The sequence below is a fragment of the Castor canadensis genome, chromosome 17, assembly GCF_047511655.1.
Source record: "Castor canadensis chromosome 17, mCasCan1.hap1v2, whole genome shotgun sequence".
Lineage (NCBI taxonomy): Eukaryota > Metazoa > Chordata > Mammalia > Rodentia > Castoridae > Castor > Castor canadensis.
Window position 1 is genome coordinate 8625999 of NC_133402.1, and position 14162 is coordinate 8640160.

Sequence of the window (14162 nt, forward strand, 5' to 3'; positions counted from 1 at the left end):
AAAATGGTCAAGCTGGCTCCAACATCCCTAGTACTAGCCTGTCTCAGCACCTCAGCCTGCTGGTTTTTCTTTTCTCTCCCCACTGTGCTGGGGATGAACCCAGGGCCTCATGCAGGCTAAGCAGATGCTCTCTTACTAAGCTACATCCTCAGTTGTTTGGGTAAGTTTAGTTATAAAGAGTGCATTTCAGTTTTTACATTGCTCCTTTTCATTTACATTTATACATTTTCAGTTGTATGAAGTATGTTTCTATCTTGTTTGTGCTTCATAAGGTTATATGTGGATAATTGGGTACCTTTGTTGCAGCATATTCAAACAGGGAGACAAGACACCAAGTCTTTTCAGGAAGCAATGTTTATTGTCATGCCTGCTAATCCAAAGGCTGAGTCCCCAAAACAAAGGGCTTTGCCTTCTATACCCTGCAAGCAGATTACAGGAACAAAGTTTAGCCCATGTATGGTTACTCATGATTTCATTGCCTACTTTATTCTCAGTGCTACATGACCATTTTCAGGTTCAGTTTCAAGTTTCAGTTTCCTGTCATGTCTTCTCCTCCTCCCTACTGCACTTTTAAAATCAAGGTGGTTTCAAAATATGTCCATAACATCTAGCATACACTCCCATTTAAGTGGTGGAATTCCCCCCTCTTGAATATGGGATGTTCCAAGTTAATTTGGGTGGAACATTTGGGGAGTCTATTGTCATTGCTTCCTGGCTTTTTCAGTGGGGGAAAGCTAGAAAATAGATATGTCTTTGCTTTCAAGAGACAAGATGGTCATGAGTTCACATCTATGGGAAGAGTTACTTGGGTGGCGGAGCCTTTGAGATGCAGATGAGTACACTGCTCTCCATTCTCCTTTTTTGCAATTTCCTTTTTAAAGTTTAGTTGTCAAGGATACCATTAAATTTTTTTCTTTTGATAATGAATCCCTTTTTTAATTGGGACAAGAGAAACAATTACCTCTTTCTAAATAGTTGCTCGCCTCTGATTCGTTCAAACTAAATTGAGCCATTGCAGGCCAAAATTAGTATCTTTCTTTTTGTCTAGCTAAATACTTTTTTAAAAATACTTTTTGTCATAGAAAAGTAAAAAAGCAAAAATGTTGGATAATTCCAGCACTGAGAAGATACTATTAAAAGCGTTAGCAAAAATTGTATACATAATATGAAAAGTAATTTTACCTGATAGAGAATATAAAATGTCATAAGAATAAGTCCATGAGGGTTGGTGGTGTGGCTCAAGTGGGAGAGCAGCTGCCTAGCAAGCATAAGGCCCTGAGTTCAAACCCCAGTACTGCCAAAAAAAATTTTTTTTTTTAAAAACGAGGCTGAAAATCTTTAGCCCAGGAAAGACTGAAACATGAGACAGTCACCTAGGTCATTGTGACTTAGCAGGGCATGTTTCTGCCAACTCCCTGATTCATAAAGGTAATAAACAACCCTACCAAAGCCTTTTTCAACTTCTTGAATTTTTCCCTAGAATATATAGAGTGAGTGAGCAACTGTAGCAGGAACAGAGGGATCAAGACACCGAGCTCTGGAAGTAGCACTTTATTGACAGCGGGATAATTCCCAGAGTCTGAGCCCCGAACACAGTAGCGCTTTTACTTTTATTGATAAGCAGGTTCTGAGTCCATCTGGGTGGGGGAGTTAACACATGCTCATTGAAGGACAGCTTTTACATTCCTAATATGGATTCAAGGCTGTCTATAGCAGGGCAAGAAAAGCAGGGGTGGGGTTCTTTACCTTTGTTGCCCTACTTTTGCTGTTGTGGCTACCTTGCTATAAGCTCCTGTCAGCAGCTACAAGCTTCTTTTGTTGCTTCTGTGGTTAAATGTCTGTGAGCACGTCTACTGCAGGTCAGCAAAAGCTGTTAGGATTGATTCCATTTCATTCTATCACATTCTGTCCTTCGATGCTCAAATCTACTAAGATTAGAGAGCATCACTCTCATAATTTGAGTTGGTTACAGGCTGATATTTCCATATAGCTAGCACATGAGACCCAGTTTTCTTTTTGACTAATGTTTTAATGAAGGAAGAAGCAAAGCGGACGATTAAGGGAAGGAAGCAAGGGAGAAGGAGGCATATCCCTAGTAACAGTATGATGGTCCCTACAAGTGTTTTGAATCCACCCAGAGATGAAAACCATCCCAAAGAGGTCACTTGGATTCTGTCCCTTTCAGGTCTGTACTGGGTCCTGGGCTAATTTCCTGATATTGGTGGCAGTGTCCATCATGGCTTTTCATTATCATCTATCTGGAGGCAGCAGTCTGAAGGATTACGTTTTTCCCAGTCTCCTTCCTCTGCTAATGGGTAGTCTGTCTGATGTTAAGAAAGTTTGATATATTGTGGCACACATTTGGGTTTGTTGCCCGGCTAGACACTCTAACGCTGTGGCAATTTGGTTGGTTGTAATCTCTACTACTGCTTGCAGTCTAATAATTCTATTTAGCATTTAGGTGGGGGTTCTATATCCCCAGCTACCATCTTGTGCCCAGGTAGCTGGACCATAAGTGTTAGGAAGACGCTGCACATTGCACACAAAAGAGGCTCACGAGAGGTATCTCATGTCCAAAAGTTTAATAAGCAGACTGGCTGGCTGAGAAAAAATGGTGCAGCAGCTTCTCTCTGCAGATCTGGCCTTAAGTAGCATTTGGGAGAAAGCAAGGGCTAGGGGCAGGCAAAGGGAGGTGGCAGGAGATAAGGGACAGTGGGGCTTTGTTCTGCAAGGGATGAGACCAGCTGCAGCTCAGGCTGCAGAATGGTGGCAAGGGGCAGTTCTTATCAATAAGCCTCAATAATCTTTTGGAGGTAGCCATTTGTCCTCTGTCCAGCACTGTGCGCCTCTTATTTCTGGGAGACTTTTTATCCCAGGGAGGTCCTTTTTTTTTTTTTCCTCTAAGTCTTGAAAGACAGGGACTCTTAATTGTTCTCCCTTTTGTTTGGGCAAGAGGAAAAATCCAGGCTGTATGATCCCTACAGTGCAGCTTCCTTTTCAGTTGCCAGGCAGGACAGTGTATGCTAGTTTTCCACATATCTGATACACCCTATTCGGGGCAGCTTACTGTCTGGAGTTACTGTTTGAAGGGTTACTCCAGATTTTATTTAAATCACCAATGCCCTGGAAGGGGTTAACTTTTTCAGGAGAGGTGTACTTCCAGAGGGTTTGGCCCCTGTATTGGGTGTATGATATGACAATTCTTTTGACGCTGTTATCCATGCTGACCAATACCAGGTAGGTTTATTGGGTTAGTTTGGTTTTATTTACTATATACACTCATTTACAGAGGGTGTTTCCAACCAAATGAACATACTTTGTTTCTAGTCTTTCTGTGTATTCTTTTCCAGTTACTTCAGAAGAAAGGGTCCAATCCTGGACTTTTCTTTTGTTTGGTTTTAGTCTGGTTATTGACTTGGTCCCATATTGATGGAAGCTCCTTAGTATTTAAACTTGTTCATTTCCAAAGGCCCCTCTACATACACAGCACTGAGAGACATTTAGCTCAGAGGCTACTTTTTCCACCAGGTCTACAAAGAGGTTCTTTTCCTGGCTGGAAAACGGAAGACATTTTTGAACTTTTGAGTATTGGATGAGCACCTCTTTTGGAAGGCAGGTTTGATATTTCCAACAAACTCAGCTATCAGGATTTCCGAGTCACTGACCAGTGGAATTTGGAATTGTGGGTAATTTTTGCTTTCCAGAACTTTTTTTTTCTTTCATGTATTCTTGGGCCCCCTGGTAGCAGGTGCTCTCTGTAAATGTGGTGGTTTGAAAGTATTGAGGACCACTTCCCCAGATCCAGAGGAGACCTTTGGAGAGTGGTTTATAACACTCTGAGCACAGTGGGAGCTCGGCCTGTTTGGCTTTTGCTGTTGTCACTTTTGTCACTACTGGGAATCGCATCGCTGGCGCTACCAGCGGCACTGCCCACCCAGCCCCAGTGTCACTCCATTCCCCATAAGCACCATCAGGGAGGTTACAGGGAGGGGAGGCTCTCATGAACTCAACAATTTGTATGAGCATCAGGATCATATAGGGGGACATGATGTTCTTTATAGGGTGTTAAGGATAGTAGCAAAACAAGAGGGAAAGAAGTAGGGAGGAGGAGCAACGGTATTAAAGTCCTTTAAAGATGGTTGTGATGAGTCCAGGGAGTCGCCTCAGCCACCTTGACAGAAGTGGGAGTAGAGAAAAGGACATTATAGTGGCTCCTCCACAGGGGCTTTAATGGTTGTACATTCCATTCTTTTGCCCATACTACATCTCCTGGCTGAGAAGGATGTACTACAATAGAGAGGCTCACTGGGAGACATTCCTGGACCCATTTATGAAGCTTGACTAAAACTGTCCCTAGGCCTTGCACTTGTTGTTTCAGAGTAAAGGTTGCCAATTTCTGATAGATTTTCTCTGAAACCTTTAATTAAAGGTGGAGGTCTTCCATACAAGATTTCACAACGAGCGGATCAGGCTTGCTTATTAATGCTGTACCTAATTTTAAGAAGGGCAGTAGGCAAAACTTGAGTCCATTTTAGGTGGGTTTCCTGGTACAGTTTACTTAGTTTTAAAGTCTGGTTCATGCATTCTGCCTTGCCTGAGCTCTGAGGGTGGTAGGCCGTGTGCAACTTCCAGCTCATATTCAGACCCTGTGATAGGGCTTGCACAGCCTCAACCACAAAGGCAGATCCTGTGGTGAGAAGGATGCCATAGCACAGAAGGATTTCCTTTAGGCGAAGCTGGGCCACTTCTTGGGCTCTTTCAGTTCGGGTCAGGAAAGCTTCCACCCAGCCAGAAAAGGTGCAGACACATGCTAGTAGATACTTGTTTCCATCGGCCTAGGGAAGCTCTGAAAAGTCCATTTGGATGTTTTCGAATGGGGTGGTTCCAGTACTCTGGATGCCTAATGGTAGGTTGAGCCCCTGGCGTGGATTGTTTTTGGTGCAAAGCATGCATTGCTCACAAATAGCACAGGGTATGGTGGATAGTCGAAGGATATAGAGATATTTTTCGAGAGTGGCTTCCAGTGTGATCTGGCCATTGTGAGTGTCTTGGTGGTAAAATTGTACCACTGAGAAGGCTAGAGTCTCTGATAACTATCCGTCCATCTTTGAGCCTGTACTGTCCCTCTTTGAAGAGTCTTCCCTTCTCAGTGTTGAGCCAGTTATGTTCATGTTTTGAATACTCAGGGTCTCAGTTTTTTAATGGTCTGGTAGGAGGGTGGCTCCAGAACAGGCGCTGAGGAGGCTGATTCATTGCTTGTTGTAATTTGTTGTGCTACTTGATCTGCCTTTTGGTTTTCTTGGGTGGTGATTGAGTTTCCCTTTCGATGGCCTTGATAGTGCATTACTGCTACCCTTTTGGGGGCCCAAACAGCTTTTATAACTCAAGTATTTCTTGGACATACTTAATATCTTTACCTCCTTAATTTATGAGTCCTTTTTCTTTGTATTGAGCTCCATGGACATGTTAGATAGTTAAGACATACCTAGATTCTGTATAAATGTTTGCCTGGACCCCTGTTGCCAATTGTAGGGCTTGGGTAAGAGCTATGAGTTTAGCCTTTTGAGCAGAGATTCCTTTAGGGAGCCTTTTGGCCTTGATGGCAGCGTGGAGAGTGACCACTGCATAGCCTGTTAGCCTTTCTCCTTGATGAACAAACTTGCATCCTTTGGTGAAGTAGTCCACATCTGGGAGATCAGGTGGTTGATCACTTAGGTCTGGATGGTTGGAGAAGACCTTATTCATACTTCAGTGCAGTCATGGTCTGGTCCTCCTGGATGCACAGGGAGGAGCGTGGCAAGATTTAAGATTTTTACTGTGTTGATGGAGATGTGAAGGTTGTCACATAGCATGCTCTGGTATTTGGTGATATGCATGCTTGTCAGCTGATACTGTCCTTTGTATTCCACGAAAGGTAACATTGCATGAGGAACTTGTACTATCAGTTTTTGTCCTAGAGTTAACTTGTCTGCCTCAGCCACTAACAGTGGCTAGTGCTCACAGGCAGGGAGTCCATCCCTTGGCAACAGAGTCTCATTGTTTAAACAAATATGCCACTAGCTGATGCCATGATCCTAGCATCTGGGTGAGCACCACGACGGCTGTGCCGTTTTTCTTGTGTACAGAAAGAAAGAGTGGTTTATTCAGATTTAAAAGTCCTAGTGCTGGAGCTTGAGAGAGAGTCTGTTTGAGATCCTTGAAGGCTTTTTCCTATAGTCTTCCCCATTGCAGCAGGTCCCATTCCCCACCCCTCCCAAAGGGGTTTTGCTGTGACAGCAAAGTTGGGCATCCAGATTCAGCAAAATCCTGATGCTCCTAGGAACTCTCAAATTTGCTTTTGGGTAGTGGGAATGGGGATGGAGCACATAGCTTGTTTTTGTTCATTCCCCAGGCACCTGGTTCCTTAAGAGACGTGCAAGCCAAGATATTTGACCTTAGACTGGCAGATAGGAGCTTTTTTCTTGGATGCCTTGTAACCAGCCTCCCAGAAATGTTTGAGGAGCAAATGTGTTCCCTCAGTGCATTCTCAACTGATGCAAGTGCTTTTGAATATCCAATTGTGCCTAGCAAGGGATTGGGTACTGCTGCTTCTGTTTGGAATTGCCCCTGGCTGGAGTTCCTCTACTACAGGGGAAACATATTGTTCAGGTCTTGGGGGATTTTCTTCAGCCTCCTACTCCCAGACTTCTGGGAAAAGTAGCTTTACAGTTTGACCGGTTTCTGCAGCACAAACAACCACTATTCTTATGGTCCTGGGGGCAGTTAAGAGCTAGGACCTTTGCAGTTGGCTGTGCAAGTGAGGAGTAAATGTGATTTGAGCATGAAGTTTTGACAGGAGATCTCTCCCCAACAAAGGGACAGGGCAGTGTGGGAGGTACAGGAACTCATGAGTAACCTGGTGGGTTCCAGTTTTGCAGGAATGGGGCTTTAGAAATGGCCGATTTGTTGCTGACCTGTGGGCCTTACAACTGTCATCTCTTTTTCTGATAATGGACTGACAGCCTGGGTGACTATGGAATGAACTGCACCAAAAAGTCTGTTGGGCAGACCCCCACCATCATTCTGACTATTGGGCTCTTGGAGGCCTAAGGGAATAGAGCTTAGTCTGTCCTAGTCTTCTAGCGAGGCCAAAGCATTGAAGTTTTCTGAGGCTTGAGATGCCTCCAAGGGTGGATATTCTCTTGGCCATTCCCCCTCCCCTCGTAGTCTAGGAGGTTTTCTTGGGGCATTCTGCTTTCCAATGACCTTCTTGGTGACAAGTAGGCACATTGGTTGAACTCTAGGCTCCCCAGTTCTTTCACCTGGTGCCTGCCTGAAGACTTTCCTTGTCTTTGTCCTTGTCTGTCTCTTCCTCAATTGCTTGTGTCTGGTCTTCTACTTAGAACAGCCACCAGCTTGTCCACTTTCTTTTTTATCCTTCATTTAGCCTTTCTGCAGGCCTCCTTATCCAGTTGACAGAAACTTTGGTAGCAAATTTAATTAGCAGTCTTGCGCTCATTTGGGCGAAACCCTCTAACTTTTGGAGTTTTCAGTGAATGTCTCTCTGGGATTGACTCACAAAGGCTGTATTGATCATTCTTTGGCTTTCAGTGACTTCCAGATCAAAGTGGGTATATAGGTAGAACACTTCACACAGACACTCGTAGAGCTGGCTGGGGCTTTCTTCTGTACCCTAAAGGACCTCGGCAGTCTTGCTTGTGTTTATTATCTTTTTGCTTCCCATTTTCATGCCACCAATAAGTGCATCCAGGTAATGCTGCAATTGCTGGTAATCTTAGGTGTTATCTGGGTCCCAACCTGGATTCTCATCAGGGAACTGGTTCTGGGCATGGTGAGGTGCATCTCCAGCATCAGGTGGGGCATATTCTTCAAGCCACGTTAAGGCTCCCTGAGCAATCTGGTGCTTCCGTGTTGAAGAGAGTCAGGAGCAGCTGCCGACCGTCTGTCTAGGTGGGTTTGTGGGTTTGTATGATGTACTGGCACAAGTCTGTTGTGGTCTGAGGTTTCTCGGTGAATGAGGGAGTGGTTTTTCCAGTTTAGGAGATCTGTGATAGTGAATGGCTGGGAATGAAAGATGCGGTGACCTTCCTGGATCTGGTCCTCTTGGTCAGTATAAAACAGAGCCCACGTCTCCCTCAGGGGCATCTGAAGTGCTTCGGAATTTTGGCTGACAGAATGGCTCCTTTGACCTTAGTGGAGTTGGAAGGTTCTAAACTTAGGCTCTGGAGATTGCAGAGGCATCTCAGGAGTAGGTGCTATGACCCTGGGAGGACTCACTGGCTAAGAATCCTCCTTGAGGAGGGTGAGGGTAAGGAGTAATTGGAGCTCTTGGTGGTTGTGAGTCTGAGAGGCTGTAGGGCCATCTTCGGGGTCAGCTTCAGGACAAGTTTGTTGGGGGTTTCTTTGGGCGTGTGGTGCCCCTGTCTGAGCCTTGTCATCATGATCTTGGACTGTTGCTGTGCACAAGCCTTGAGCCACGAGGGTTTGGTTCTAACTAGTCCCAAAAGATACGTATATGTGGAAACTGTTCTGGGTGCCCTGGTTTTCCTGCAACCACCAGATAAACAGAGTGGCTGATCTCTGGGTCAGATGATCCTTTGGATGGTCATCCTACCTCAAAACTGGACCAGTCAATCTCACAAAAGGTTCGTAGTTTTTGAGGAATGAGTTCGATACCGAAGTCAGTAGTAAATCCCTTTTTAAAGTTCTTTAACATGCATTCTAAGGGGGTACATTGTTTTCTTGTCCACCCATTTTCCATGCTACACCAGACGTCAAGACAGACACAGATGGTTTGGGGTCTTGGAGGAAAGGAAAGGGGGTCCTTTCCTCTGACACACAAGGGATAGGCAAATTAACATCACTTGCTTTGCCCGTCTCCAGCCAATCTCCTCCCGGGGATTTAGGTGTCTCTTGGCTGTAGTGAGTCTGTATAAACCCCAGATGGGAGGCCCAGTTAGGGCTTACCCTGACCCATGTGAGTTCACCACAGATCCGTGGATCAGGACTCCACACTCACTTTGTAGCTGGGCTTCGTCTTAGGCTTGCACTCTCATACACTCTCACAAAAAACTAGCCCTCTGTCCAGGGGTTGTTTTAAGAGTCCCCCAAGAGTTGTGGTTTCCTTTCATGCACTTGAAAGTACTTGGGCAACTCAACTCTGGGAGGTGATTGGGCTCCCCTTCCACCACTTAGGGGCAGGTACTACCACTAGAACCTGGGTTCCTACACGTTTGACAGGCAGTGGTCCAGATGCTGGCTCCTGTACCTCCCCAGGTTGCATTGTTGTCCCGGGGAGCATGATGTTTACACTGGGAGAGGCCCCCCTCAATGGGAAAAATTACCCGTTGGCTCCAGAGTACATGAATGGTTGTGTGGTGTCCTCAGCAGGTCCCTGGGGAACAAGGGAGGTGGAAGACCACTGTCTCTAGTTCCCAGATTTCCCTGCCAGTGTACCAGAAATGTAGCAGGAACAAAGTGGTTGAGACACCAAGATCTGGAAGCAGCACTTTATTGGTGGAACCGAGGCTCAGCGGGATAATTCCCAAAGTCTGAGCCCCAAACACAGTAGTGCTTTTACTTTTATTGATAAGCAGGTTCTGAGTCCATCTGGGCGGGGGAGTTAACACATGCTCATTGGAGGACAGCTTTTACATTCCTAATATGGATACAAGGCTGTCTATAGCAGGGCAAGAAAAGCGGGGGCGGGGGTCTTTACCTCTGTTGCCCTACTTTTGCTGTTGTGGTTACCTTGCTGTAAGTTCCTATCAGCAGCTGCAAGCTTCTGTTGTTGCTTCTGTGGTTAAACATCTGTGAGCATGGCTACTGCAGGTCAGCAAAAGCTGTTAAGATTGATTCCATTTCATTCTGTCACACAACAACCAGTCAATAGCCCATTCTTGCAAGCCTATATGACTGTAACAGTCAACTTGCTGAAACTCTTTCATTCTTTCTATCAGTAAAGCCAGAACCCTCTAATGTGATTCAGGAGCAGTTACTGTGGAGGAGAATGTGTTTCCTGAGTGGGTATGCTCACTTTGTTCAGCGTGGCCTCAATTTGCATTCAGTTTAACATTTTGTAGTGGAGGGAAAGACCCTCTATATGTCCCTCTTAGTTCTTTTTCCCCCACACTGAATGTACATTAATTGTATACCTCCACCCTTTGTTCTTATGTGAGCCTGTGGGTGGATCTTGGAACACAATACAAGAGCTGATCAAGAGAAAAGCCTAAAATTTTTGTTAATTTTACGTGTTCATGGGGATCTTCACGGGGAGTGAAATCTGACAAAATTTCCAAAGCCTGTTGCTCAAATATTTTTTAGACAGATAACAATAAGTTTGTCAAGGAATGATAGGACTAGAGCAGAAATTCTAGGGATGTTCCTAAGAGGTACCAGGGTGTATGTGGAAGCTAGTGGAGTTAAGGGTTACCTCAAAGACTTTATTTATTTAGGTTCTTTGTAGCTCCAATTCACAGTCTGGTAACCAAGGCTCTTCTTAGGCCTTGTATATGAACAGCAGCCCTCCCAAGAGAGTCATTGTGGCTTGCACATGTAGGAAAAGGTAGGACAAATGACTCTTTCTGAAGTTACTCAACTGATTTTAGCTGGAGGTAATCAGTGTAAAATTTGGCATATTTGGGGGTTTGTTTGTTTTTGTTGTGTTTCGTATTGAACTCAGGGCCTCATACATGCTAAGAATGTGCCTTACCACTGATTACACCCCAATCCTAAGTGATTTTTTTTAATAGTGTGCTATTTCTGTCACTTTCTCATTTCATTTTTTGTGGAAAAATAATTTATTTTTAGTGATTACCTGAGGATTGCAATTAGACTGTTAAGCTTATATCAAACTATTGGGTTAATAAGGCCTTAGGGTATCTCCCACCTTAGATCCTGGGAACTTGAACCTAGGGCTGTGTGCCTGCTAGATAAGTGCTTTACTGCTGAGACACGCCCCAGCTGCCTTAACTTACAGAGACTGTGCTCTCATATAATTCCTCCCTTCCTTCTATGTGTTGTTTCACAAATTTCATCTCTTTACATTTTGTATTTATTAACATAGATTTGTAATTATTATTACATGAATTTTTCTTAAATCATGCAGAAAGAAAATGAGAAGGTAGAAAAAAGTATATTACTAACCATTATTTTTCCTTGCTATATTTTGTCAGTACTGGAATTTGAACTCAGGACCTCAGGCATTTTACCACTTGAACCACTCCACCTGCCCCTTTTTTTGTTGGGTATTTTTGAGATAGGGTCTCGTGAACTGTTTACCTGGGTTGACTTTGAACTGTGATCCTCCTGATCTCTGCTTCCTGAGTAGCTAGGATTACAGCCATGAACCACTGGTGCCCAGCTCTCCTTACTATTGCATTAACCAATGATCTTTCTATAGCTGCTCCATGTTATTGTCTAGTGTCTTTCATTCATTTCCTTTCAGTATTTCTTATTATGGGTCCTTTCCACTTTTTTTGTTTTTTGGGTTTTTGGCAGGGGGGCGGGGGAGAAAGGTCTCATTGTGTAGCACTTGGGAACCTCCTCCCTCAGTCTCCCAAGTGCTAGGATTACAGGTGTGTGCTACCCTAATCATCCCTTTTAGCATTTCTTGTAAGGTAGGTCTACTAGCAGCATACTCTGCCTTTTTATTTTATCTGAGAGTGTCTTAATTTCTCCTTCATTTTTCAAGACTAATTTCACCTGATGAAAGGTTTTCAAGTTGATTTTTTTTCCCCTTCATGTTAAATGTGTTGTTGCGTTGCTTTGTGATCTTCCTGGTTTCTGTTCATCTCCCGGATGATCCTTTGTACATGGTGATGTGCATCTTTCTTACTGCTTTCAAGGTTTTCATGGTGTCTTGTTTTTACAGTTTGATTACAGTATGTCAGTGCAGAGTATTTGTTTATGTTTATTGGGGTTGTTTGAGATTCTTAGATGCATACATTTGTGTCTGATCAAATATGGAAGTTTTCAGCCTTCAAAGATTTTTTTCTACCACCATCTGTGAATTTCACCATGTTTAAGTTGATAGACTTGATGACATTCCATGTCAAAGTCAACCAAAAGTGCTGGGAAATCAACAAAGTTGTGTACCTGGGTCCTTATGTTGCATAAGAGAAGAGTTCAGACAAGACACAGAGATGCAATGAAAGTGATTTTGAAGTTTACTAGGAAAGGCACACACTTCAATAGACTGGAGGTGTCTCCTTTCTCGAGTGCAAACAAGAATGACAGTCATTTTTTCCCTGGCACCAGTTTTTATTGTAGTGGAAGGGGCTTTTTTTGTAGTGGAAAACCCCTCCCTAAGACTAGTCCATGAGGCTAAAGTCACGGTCACGAGGTAGGGCAGACCTACAGATTTACAAAGTATGAAATATTATTGGGTCCACCTGATCTCTAGGTTATGATTTACAGGCCTAGGTCTTCAGTTTGTTAAGTAAGCATATATGGTTTCAGGAACTGATGTTGACTTACCCTATGATAGGTGACTCAAAAACATCCTGTGACATCCCATGACCCATGACCTTGGTGGGATGTTCAGTGTCTTTCTCTCAGAGACCTCAGGAATCCTCCATTTTAGGTTTCCTTCCCTGCCACTCAAGGCTGACTGCTATTGAAAACCACTGATGAACTTTTCATTTTACTTGACTGTACTTTACAGCTCCAGAAATTCTCTCTCTCTCTCTCTCTCTCTCTCTCTCTCAGTGGTTCTGGAGTTTGAATGTAGGACTTTCTGCTCACCAGCCATGCCTGAGGCCTTTTTGCTTTTGTTATTTTTCAAATAGGGCCTCAAGCTTTTTGCTTGTCTGACCTTGGACCACAATCCTCCTCTCCATGACATCTGAGTAGCTTGGATTACAGCCATCTACCACTACACTTGGCCCTTCTTGTGCTTTTATTTTATTTATTTATTTATTTATTGCTTTGCAGTAGTAGAGCTTGACCTCAGGGCCTTCACCTTGAGCCACTCCTCCATCCCTTTTTTGTGATGGGTATTGTCAATATAGGGTCTTGTGAACTATTTGCACAGGCTGGCTTCAAACCATGATCTTCCTGATCTCTGCCTCCTGAGTAGGTAAGGTTACAGGTGTGAACCACCAGCTCCTGGCCCTTTTGCTTTTATTTTTCAGATAAGGTCTTATGCTTTTGCCTAGATCAACCTCAGACCAGAGTTCCTGCTTCCACCTCCTTAGTAGCTGGGATTACAGGCACATACCACCATGCCTGGCTTGTTTTTGAGGTTCAGTCTCAGTAACTTTTGCCAGGAATGGCCTTGACTACAATCCTTTTATCTCTGCCTCATGAGTAACTGGGATTACAGGTATGCACCATTATTCCTGGCTCTATATTTTTTCTGGAGTTTTTCTTTATTGATATTACTAATTGTTTAGATATTATTCTCTGAGTGTTTTCCCTTTTTTTTTGGTGGTCCTAGGATTTGAACTCAGGGCCTCATACTTGCTAGGCAGGTGCTCTATCACTTGAGCCACTCCACTGGCTTTTTTTTTGTGATGGGTATTTTGGAGATAGGGTCTTACAAACTGTTTGCCCAGGCTGTTTTTAAACCGTGATCCTCCTGATCTCTGCCTCCTGAATAGCAAGGATTACAGGTGTGCACCACTGTCGGCCAGCCATTAATTCTTTTGAAGATAGGGTTTTTTGTTTTTTCCTACTGATCCTTTAAGAAGTTTGTCTTTCATTTTCAGCAGTTTTAATCAAATGTGCCAATTGTTCATGAATTGAAAATTATGTTCCAGGTGTAATTTTATTTGTATTTATCCTGCTTGGAATTCACATTATTTCCTGAACTTAGACCCTTATTATGTCCTCATTCTGGAACCCTTTTGTCAATGGCCTTTTACATTCTAGTTTTTGTGTATGCGCTCTCATGGCCAGCATGAACAGGTCCGTATTGACCTGACTGGGGTGACTAGGGATAAAGAAAAAGACACAAAGACAGACATAGAGAAAGCTGGGGTCAGGTGGATCCAATGCTCCTGATGAGGGAGCAGCCCCCTCCACCTTCACGCACATTTATTTATACAGCATGTATGGGAAAGCAGGGTGAAATGCAGGTCGAGTTCTCATGGGTCCAGTCATGTAGGAGGCAGGAACAGAGCAGCTGTGGTATGTTCCTTAGTACAGACTGTCCTGACTAG